Below are 9,838 nucleotides of genomic sequence, written 5' to 3'. Positions count from 1 at the left end.
GAGACACTAATACACAGCAGCTGCTTGTGGACTGTCACTTTGGGGGCCAGCTGTTGTGCTAAGAGGAGGAAGATGAAGCAGAGCAGCTGTTTATGCCTGATCTTTTCCTGGAATAGCTTCACTTCATGCAGTGCTGTTTCTGGGGTTGGAAAGCCAGTTGTGATGCAGTCCTGGGATGATCAGCAGTGGTGGCAGAATTTAAAGATGACCAAGGCCACTTTCCTAGAAATCTGCATGGTGCTCACCCTGGAGCTGCAGTGGCAGCAAGCCAGCATAGAGCTCCCCTCAGCATGGAGAAACATGGAGCCAGGGCTATCGGGAGGCTCACCAACCCTGCTTACTGCTGGTCAGTAGCTACCCAATATGGTGGTGGTAGATCAGCTGGTGCATGGAGGTGTGCACTGCGATAGTGCTAATGGCATTGGTCATAAAGTTTGGCACTGCACAGGAGAGACCTGATGGATTTGCCCGCTTGGAGTTCTCCAATTGTATTGGGGTCACTCTCCCCCACCCCGTCATGATCTCCAGGGACATGAAGCACCTCACTACCACCTGCCCTGAGTGTGAGGAAGCCTTAGGGTCCCCTGACTCCACCAGCAACGGGCAACACATGCACCTCCTTGAGGCCTATGCGGGCCCTGCTGCTGTCTCCCTTCAGGTTAGAGATAGGCATGCTCTAACCCTAGCAGCCCCCAGCCCCTGTTCTACTGGACACTCTCAGCCATTGGCTGCAAAGAAACAGCACACCCAGCTTAGCTGTTCCACCCCAGCTCACCGCTCCACATCACATGCAACAGTGTGAGGGTTACGGAGCTTGAAGCAGGGCCCGGGAGTCCCCAGGCAGCATGTGGCCCACAGGCAGCACCCAGCAGCTCCCTTGGAGGACTAGCTTGCAAAGAGCTCCACTCACCAAGTTTCTGACTGGGGGACACATCCAGACCCATTGATCAGCTGGGAAGTTCCACTTAAGCCAGAAAGAGGCACAGGAAGCTATCAAAGTGGGAATCCATGGCTGGCTGCTAATATGGACCACGACCGAGCCCTGCCTGTTCCTGTCATCCTTATCCCAGACACCCATCTGTTCCAGGTCCTGCTTTCCTGCCTCCTTCCAGGTGCCTGCTCTTACCTCCCACCCCTGATGCTGACTCCAGCTCTGATCTTAGAGCTGGTGGGAGAGTCAGGAGCCCACTCTGGTTCCAGGCACCTGACTCTAACCATTAGGTATGACTGCCCATGCCCCAGTCCCTACAAATTTATTTTAACAGTGACTCAAGTGATAGCACGTAGAAGTATTGGAAACAAATAGTCACAGGTAAAATCATACCATGCATTCTAGAGCCCTGACTTAATTAACAAGATACTTTCATGTCTAATAAAGTATTGCTCACTAGCACTTTGCAGCTGGGCTGGCTCTGACCTCTCTTTGAAAAGGCACAACACGCTGTCCGCTTGTCTCCTCAGTGAAGGATCCAAGCTTGTCTCCTGGTACCCCGAGATATATCAGAACAGTTCTTTGTCCTTAATCATCACCAGGGGAGGGATAGTCTGCTAAACCCAGGATGGTGAGTTCAATCCTTGAGGGGGCCACTTAGGGATCTGGGGCAAAAATTGGTCCTGCTAGTGAAGGCAGGGGGCTGGACTCAATGACCTTTCAAGGTCCCTTCCAGTTCTAGGAAATTGGTATATCTCCAATTATTTTTTTTTTTATTTTTAGCAGGACATAGGCTGAAAAATCAATAAGAGAGGAAAGCCAGAGGAAGAAACAATCCTCAATCTCTTTGATTCATATCTGGCTCAGTCTGCAAACAGCCCTACAGTGGGAGGCAGACAAGTCACAAATGACCAGACAGGGAGGTAAGTGTCAGTTGCCACCTATCCAAGGCCTGTCACCTGACCTGGTGACCTGTCTCAATCCCAAATCCTTCAGAACAGAATTTTCAGTGCAGGTACTGTGACAGACCCAGGCCAGTGGGGTACAGGAGTCTGGTAGAGGACAAATATACTGGTGACTGGATGAGTAGTTTTCTGTTCCCTGAGTGACCAGAGCAGGGGCTGCACTAGAGTAATCAGCAAAGAATCCTGTGGCACCTTATAGACTAACAGACCTTTTGCAGCATGAGCTTTCGTGGGTGAATACCCACTTCGTCACTTGCATCCAACGAAGTGGGTATTCACCCACGAAAGCTCATGCTGCAAAACGTCATCTGTTAGTCTATAAGGTGCCACAGGATTCTTTGCTGCTTTTACATATCCAGACTAACACGGCTACCCCTCTGAAACTAGAGTAATCAGGAACCTGCTAGAACCAATTAAGGCAGACAGGCTGATTAGAACACTTGCAGCCAATCAAGGCAGGCTAATCAGGGCACCTGGGTTTAAAAAGCAGCTCACTTCAGTTTGTGGCGCACATGCGAGGAGCTGGGAGCAAGAGGCGTAAGGAGCTGAGAGTGAGAGGGTGTAGCTGCTGGAAGACTAAGGAGTACAAGCGTTATCAGACACCAGGAGGACGGTCCTGTGGTGAGGATAAAGAAGGTGTTTGGAGGAGGAAGTAGCCCAGGGAGTTGTAGCTGTTACAGGAGGCACTCTAGCCAGCTGCAATCCACAGGGCCTTGGGCTGGAACCCGGAGTAGAGGGTGGGCCCGGGTTTCCCCCAAACCTCCCAACTCCTGATCAGGCGCAGAAGGAGTTGACCCAGACTGTGGGTTCCACCAGAAGGGAAGATCTGAGGTGAGCAAATCTGCCAATAAGCGCAGGACCCACCAAGGTAGTGGAGGAGCTTTGTCACAGTACATAACTCCTTAAATATTATCTGTGATATTCTATGATTATCTGTGCCTATATTTTTTGCAGTGGTTATGATGATCAGTGGGCTACTTGCTCTGGATAGAGACCTCACCTGTTGTGTTTGGTGAACTAATTTGCATACATCTGATCCAGGGAATCCTTGTAAACCCCTTTGCACCAGTTGGCACCAACAGGCTCCTGGGTCACAGACCCATGTGCCTGTCCTTTTGCTGACCCACACCAGGCCTCAGAGTTCATTAACTATTGCTTCAAGACCTGGCTGATCAACATGGAAGGTTCACCAAGATTAATATCAGAGGGGTAGCCGTGTTAGTCTGGTTCTGTAGAAGCAGCAAAGAATCCTGTGGCACCTTATAGACTAACAGATGTTTTTGCAGCATGAGCTTTCGTGGGTGAATACCCACTTCTTCGGATGCAAGAAGAAGAAGTGGGCATCCGAAGAAGTGGGTATTCACCCACGAAAGCTCATGCTGCAAAAACATCTGTTAGTCTATAAGGTGCCACAGGATTCTTTGCTGCTTCTACAAGATTAATATGGGGTGTTATGGCCAGGTCCATGGTACCCTGATCTTTTGAAACTCTTGTCTGGGTGTGTATGGAGGTTTCTTTCTCTTTTCCTTCCCCTAATGGAAAAATGGGACTTTTTTCCTCCCATGTATTGCCATAAGAACAGCCTTACTGATCAATGGTCTGCCCAGCCCAACTTCCTGTCATCTGACAATGGCCAATGCCAGGTGCTTCAGCAGGGATGAACAGGGCAATTTCAAGTGATCCATCCCCTGTTCAGTCCCAGCTTCTGGCAAACAGAAGCAAGGGACACCCAAGCATGGGGTTGCATCCAGTATTCCCTCTACATTTTCCCACCCATGTGCAGAATGTGGTGAGGGTGGAGCTGGGGCAGAGGGGTTTGGAGTGTGGGAGGGGGCTCAGGGGTGGGGCAGAGTGTTGTGGTGAGGGGGGTGAGGGCTCCAGCTGGGGGGTGGTCTCTGGGATGGGGCCAGGGATGAGGGGTTTGGGGTGCAGGAAGGTGCTTGGGGCTACAGCAGGGAGAGAGGATTCCCCCAGCTCTCTCTCCCTACAGCAGCAGGACCTGGGCTGGGGGGAGGAGGTTCCTCTCCTTGCCACAGCAGCTCTGGGGTTGGGGCTGCAGGATAGGCTCTGGGTGTGTTCTTTGAGTGCCTGTGTGGCACTAAATAGGCTGCTGCGGGGCCCTGTGGCCACACAGCTTACAGGGAACTGAAGTTGCATCCCTGACCATCTTGGCTAATAGCTATTGATGGATCTGTCCTTCATGAACTTATCTTACCCTTGTTTGAACCCAGTTATACTTGGCCATCACAACATCCCATGGCAACAAATTCCACAGGTTGACTGTGTTCTTTGAAGAAGTGCTTCCTTTTGTGTGCTTCAAATCTGCTGCTGACTAATTTAATTGTGGTACCCCTGCTTCTTGTGTTATGGGAAGGAGTAAATAACATTTTCTCCACACCAGTGAATTTTTTATAGACCTCTGTCATATCCCTACGTTGTTCTCTCTTTTTCCAAGCTGAACAATCTGCCTTTTTAATCTCTCCTCATATGTTCTATACCCTTAAGAATTTTTGGTGTCCTTTTCTATACCTTTTCCAGTTCTAATCTTTGTGTTTTGTTTGAGATGGGGTAACCAAATCTGCATGCAGTAGTCAAGGTGTGGGTATACCATTTGTTTAAATAGTTGCAATATATTTTCTGTCGTCTTATCTATTACTTTCCTAATAGTTCCCATCGTTAGCTTTTTTTGACTACCACTGCACATTGAACGGATGTTGTCTGAGAACTATCCACAATGACTCCAAGATCTTTAAGTGGTAACAGCTAATTTAGACCCCATGATGTGGTATGTATAGTAGAGATTGTTTCTATTGTGCATTACTCTGCACTAAGGAGCTGTCACTACCTGCCCTGCAACTCTAGGTGCCTTCAGTGCTCTGCTTCTGTGGCTCACCCCCCTGACACCAGCAGCTCATATACAAGCATGCAGGTCCCCCCTGCTTCCGCCAGCCTTGGTTACATTTTGCAGAGTGACCCAACACCCTCCCAGTCCCAAATTTCCCCAAAACCATCTGTCTTGTGATCATCTGCCAAGGTTCCCAGAATTCTGAGTTACTGTGTTACCCTTCTCACTCTCTGCCAGTGAGAGCTTTGCTAATTGGAAGCTGTGTGACAACTCCCGGACCTGCCAGCTTGTCTGTCTGGCCAGCCAACTCTGCAGCACTCTTCTAGTCCACACCTTGCCTTGGAGGCAACAAACCATGACCCCGAGCTCCCCAAATACATCTCCCCGCAGCATCCACTCCCACAAGTCATTAAGTTCACTGCACCTTTAAAGAGACAGTAATACCAGCTTGTTAATGGAACTGGGGGTTGAAATAAGTGTTTGTCAATCACAACGCTAAACTGGCATGTTGTGGAAAAATTGACCACACCGTTGATTTTTGGGTCAGACACAGCCTTGAGGCACCTTTATTAGAATACAAATATGCATATAGGGAAGGTCAGCATGGCCCCATGCAAAAGGGGTGGGGGGGTAGCTGCCTTGTCTTTAACAGATTTTCACCAAGCTTATAAAGGATAAAACCACAAAGCATAATTACACATCACACAGATTATACTTTATTAACTCCTTATTTGGCATACTTTCTTACTTTTAGTGAGCCTGTCACTGCCCCTCACCATCTAGGGTTTTTCCTGTTATTGTCCCAAATGTGGTTTTCGTTGGTAGTCTGCCTGCCTTTAAGACCCCTCCTTTGTGGTTGCATTGGATAAGGCTCTTGTCGCATTCTAGCTGAGCTTCCCTCAGTTCCCCTTTCTCTGGTTTCTTCATCACCACCACCCCCCCCCTCGTGCCCCTTATACAGACAAACAAGTTTTGCAGAAGTTAACCTTTGTTCTATATAGCAATTGGGTTTTGCTAACAGGCCTGGGCCTGAAAGGCAGGGGTTAGGATGCAGTTTGCTTCTGACCCTATGGGTGGGGGTCTGGCAAATTCCCTATCAGGCATAATTTAAATTAAAACAAGTTTATTAAACAAAATGTCATAGGTATATATGATACCAAAGATATAGGGTTAAACAAGCAAAAGTAAAAATGAATTTCAGCAAGTTACAATCTTTGCCTAAGCAGGATTCTTACCTGTATTGAAGGATCCCTTTGCCTCAGATGTACAGGAGCTCTGGCCTTTTTATCTGGCCAGTAGAATCCTAGAATCTCAGGGTTGGACGGGACCTCAGGAGGTATCTAGTCCAACCCCCTGCTCAAAGCAGGACCAACCCCAACTAAATCATCCCAGCCAGGGCTCTGTCAAACCGGGCCTTAAAAACCTCTAAGGAAGGAGATTCCACCACCTCCCTAGGGAACCCATTCCAGTGCTTCACCACCCTCCTAGTGAAATAGTTTTTCCTAATATCCAACCTAGACCTCCCCCACTGCAACTTGAGACCATTAATCCTTGTTACGCAGACCAAAAATGACTTTTTCTGCTTATATTTCCCAAAGTTCATTAACTTTCCTTGAAGAGGCAGGAAGGCTTCCGGCTGTTCTTCTGTTCCTGTTGACTTCCCATCCCCTTGCTGATTCATATGTAAATTTGACTTCCATTGTTGGTCACAACTTGCGTAATATCACTGGAGACAAGTAGATAGCTACCTTTCCTCCTGGCAGGAGGGAACCAGTTTCTCCTTTTGTTTGGTCACAGATTGTAAAGCATGATATTGGTGAATATCTGTAATTCCCCATATAGTATTGATGCAGACATTTCACAATTATCTTAATCACCAGTATCTCACAGGCTGTCATAAAAGACCTTGCTTGGTACATGTCTATCATGCAGGTTTCAGAGTGGTAGCCGTGTTAGTCTGTATCAGCAAAAACAATGAGGAGTCCTTGTGGCACTTTGGAGACTAACAAATTTATTTGGGCATAAGCTTTCATGGGCTAGAACCCACTTCATCAGATGCATGGAGTGGAAAATACAGGAGCAGGTATAAATACATGAAAGGATGGGAGTTGCCTTACCAAGCATGCGGTCAGTCTAACAAGGCAATTCAATTAACAGTAGGATACCAAGGAAGAAAAATAACTTTTGTAGTTGAAATGGGCCACTTTCATTAACAACAGTTGACAAGAAGGTGTAACAGTAGGGGGAAATTAAGTTTAGGTTTTGTAATGACCCAACCACTCCCAGTCTTTATTTAGGCCTAAGTTCTAAAATAAATGAATTTTAGTCTCTAAGGTGCCACAAGGACTCCTCATTGTTTCTATCATACAGTAATATTAGATTAAGCAATAAAATCAGTTGACTCAGTGTTTAAAGGTCAGAGCCGCTGTCCCAATAAACCATTGCAGTGTATTCTCCAATAAAGGTCCTTTTCTCCTTCTGGGAAGAGGCACCATGTGGCCTGGTGAAGACTTTATGCAGGCTCCTTCTCAGCTGGTAGTGGTTGAGTTATTGCCATCTCCCCTTGTTAGCTTGATGGCTTTGTTTACCTGTTATGTAAATTCACCATTGCCACTGCCTGGTGGTCACGGAAGTCAAACAAGGAAATAGACATTCCTTTGTCTAAGACAGACCGGGCTTATGCATTGCTTGGCAAACTCATCTTAAGAACATAATTTCAGCAGTTGTGTATTACCTGTTGTACACGTCCCATACATACATCATGCAATGATTATTAGGGCTATCGTGTTACCAGTTGGTATATGAAACCTTACACACAACAACACCTTTTTGATACAGGTTATGACACCAGTGTGCAAGGTGTAGTGAGCACATCAGGCCTGCCGAGCTGCTGACACAGATTTGTGGAGTGCAAGTAGAGCTCTGTCATGTTTGATAGGAAACTTGGAGCTTTTATCAAAATTTTGCTTCCCATCCAGTAGTGCAAACAATAAAATCATTAACTGACCAAGGCTTGCAAGCTGTTAACCCCAGTACCACAAAATAAAAAGCTGCAAACTTGAACAGTGAAAGAAGGCAGAATGCTTGCCTAGAAGTGCTGCATGCCCATTTGTGTCGCACTGCTTGTAAGTGTGCATAGGTGCAGGTGTTTAGCTTGTTTTGTCCTTCCCTTGCAGTGTAGAATGAGGAGGAAAGAAGAGAAGATTTGAGTTAGGTAAGAGCTGGGGTCCCAGTATCTGCTATTTTCCCTGTCCTGCAGTGTAAAGTGGGGAGGGAAGCGCCTGTGGCTAGAATCCGGGAAGGGTAAAGCTGCTCCTGGTACAGTGTTCATGGGCTGCAGGATATGGCTGGGATGTGGAGGTGGGTGGAACACTGCCTTAAGACTATATCTGCACTGCACACCACTGGTCTAGCTATATGCCACAGTGAAAAGCAAGCTGCATCCACACTGCAGTGTCAGGGAACGTCTTCAGCGGCACCCCGCTGCCAGCAACTTTCCCCACTGCCGGAGCTCTTCCCTGCTCCAGAGAGAGGCTCCAGCACCAGGAAGCTACACTGCTAAAAATAGCAGTGTAGATGTGGAAAGTGCTGCTTGGGTGTGTACATAGCTGTAAGCATCTGGACTCACTCCTGCTGGTGACTTCTGGGAATTAGCTCGTTCCAGCTCCGGAGCGCCCTCTGCAGGCCAGTGATCCGCCTTACCTGTGTCCCATGTCCCTCCCAGGACCCCTGTGCCCCGTTTACCTAGGCTGCTGCCCCCTGGCGGTAACCCCTCACAGCCTCAGGGTCTCCCCCTCCCAGGGGAACCTCCACCCACTATCCCCACTTCACCTCAGTGTTCGGCTGCTGCCAGTCCCCATCTAGCCCCCCGCTTACTGGGGTGGACTGCAGTGTAAGCCACTCATCATAGGCAAAGGGGGTTCGGACCTGCTGCCTCTGCCTACCCATGGGCTGCCCCCTGCAACCCAATACCTAAAGGGCCTTACCAGGCCTTCAGCCTGGGGCTTTCCTAGGCCAGAGCTCCCTGGCTCCATAGGCCTTTCCCCAGTCCTGCTCCACTCTAGGTTCCCTTCTTGGCACCTTGCAGCCAGGCCCTTCTCCCTCTACAGGCAGAGGGAAAGTGCTTGGGCCTCTGGCTCACAGCCTTTTATAGGGGCCAGCTGGGCCTGATTGGGGCATGGCCCCAGCTGAGCCTACTTTCCTCCAATCTGCCCAGGGTTCTTGCCCCAGCCTCTCCTGGGCTGTTTCAAGCTCTGCAGGGCAGGAGCGGGTGATCACTCCACTACAATAGCCCATATAGGTTACATAGCCACAGGGTTCAGGTGTCTCTACTCTACTCGGCTGAGCAGTGCCTCCCCATCTGCACTCTCTGTATACTCATGCTAGGAGGCATGCAGTGTCTGTACTGTACACAGTGAAGATGTACCCTAACATGCTGTCCTGCAAACTGATGTGCTTTTGCATCAGCATGTTTCTGTACATCCCTGTCTCTTTCTATGGTGTCCCTTGTTGGCTCGGTGGTCTCTCTTTGCCAGGAGAACTCTCCTCCGCCGTCTTGCTCCTCTTCTGTGTGGCTGACAGAAGTCATCAAACGCTTCATCCTTTGTCGTCCTCTTTCTTGCCCTGGAGATGGGCCAGGTGTTTGGTAGATCACATTCTCATCCTTGGGGGCTGGGGGGGCTTCTGGGCAGGACCTGGGGGAGTTGAGAACCAGACCAACAATGAGAAGCTGCTGTGTGGTGTGTGTATTTGTTCCCCCCCCCAACCCTTTCCATGGGGGACTTTGTTCTGATCCTAGGTTGTTTGGTGCAGTGGGGGGCAGGGTGAGGGGTGGTCTGGGTGTTTGCATGAGCTGGGGTGGATGGGCAGCAGGGTTTGTGTGTGCATGGGCTGGTTTTGCAGAGGGATGCTTAGTGCACCTCTCCAGGTTGTCCTTGCATTGGTGGATGTTACCCTGATACGGGTCACCAAGAGGCAGCAAACGGGTTTCTTCAAAAACAAACAGAACCTAAGGCCAGACCAGTAAGAAAGGAGAGCAGTAGAACAGAGACCCTGGACTTCAGAAAAGCAGACTTCGACTCCCTCAGGGAACTGATG

General features: G+C 48.9%; 1 protein-coding gene across 2 annotated transcripts in view; it reads left to right on the top strand.

Annotated features, from left to right (window-relative positions):
- Positions 1-1,721: 1,721 nt before the first annotated feature.
- The window catches only part of ALPL (alkaline phosphatase, biomineralization associated), a 76,330-nt gene continuing 68,213 nt past the window's right edge, over positions 1,722-9,838 (top strand). Inside the window, exon 1 of one of the 2 annotated variants that reach the window (XM_044995990.1) lies at positions 1,722-1,854. The gene's annotated coding sequence lies outside the window, so the exon portion shown is untranslated. Of the gene's footprint in view, positions 1,855-7,737; positions 7,956-9,838 lie in introns of those variants that run through there. The other variant, XM_044995992.1, reaches the window with a different exon arrangement.

This window comes from Mauremys mutica, chromosome 21, assembly GCF_020497125.1.
Source record: "Mauremys mutica isolate MM-2020 ecotype Southern chromosome 21, ASM2049712v1, whole genome shotgun sequence".
In the NCBI taxonomy this organism is placed as follows: Eukaryota; Metazoa; Chordata; order Testudines; family Geoemydidae; genus Mauremys; species Mauremys mutica.
Note: the sequence above shows the minus strand (reverse complement) of the source record. Positions and strands in the feature narration are given on the sequence as shown.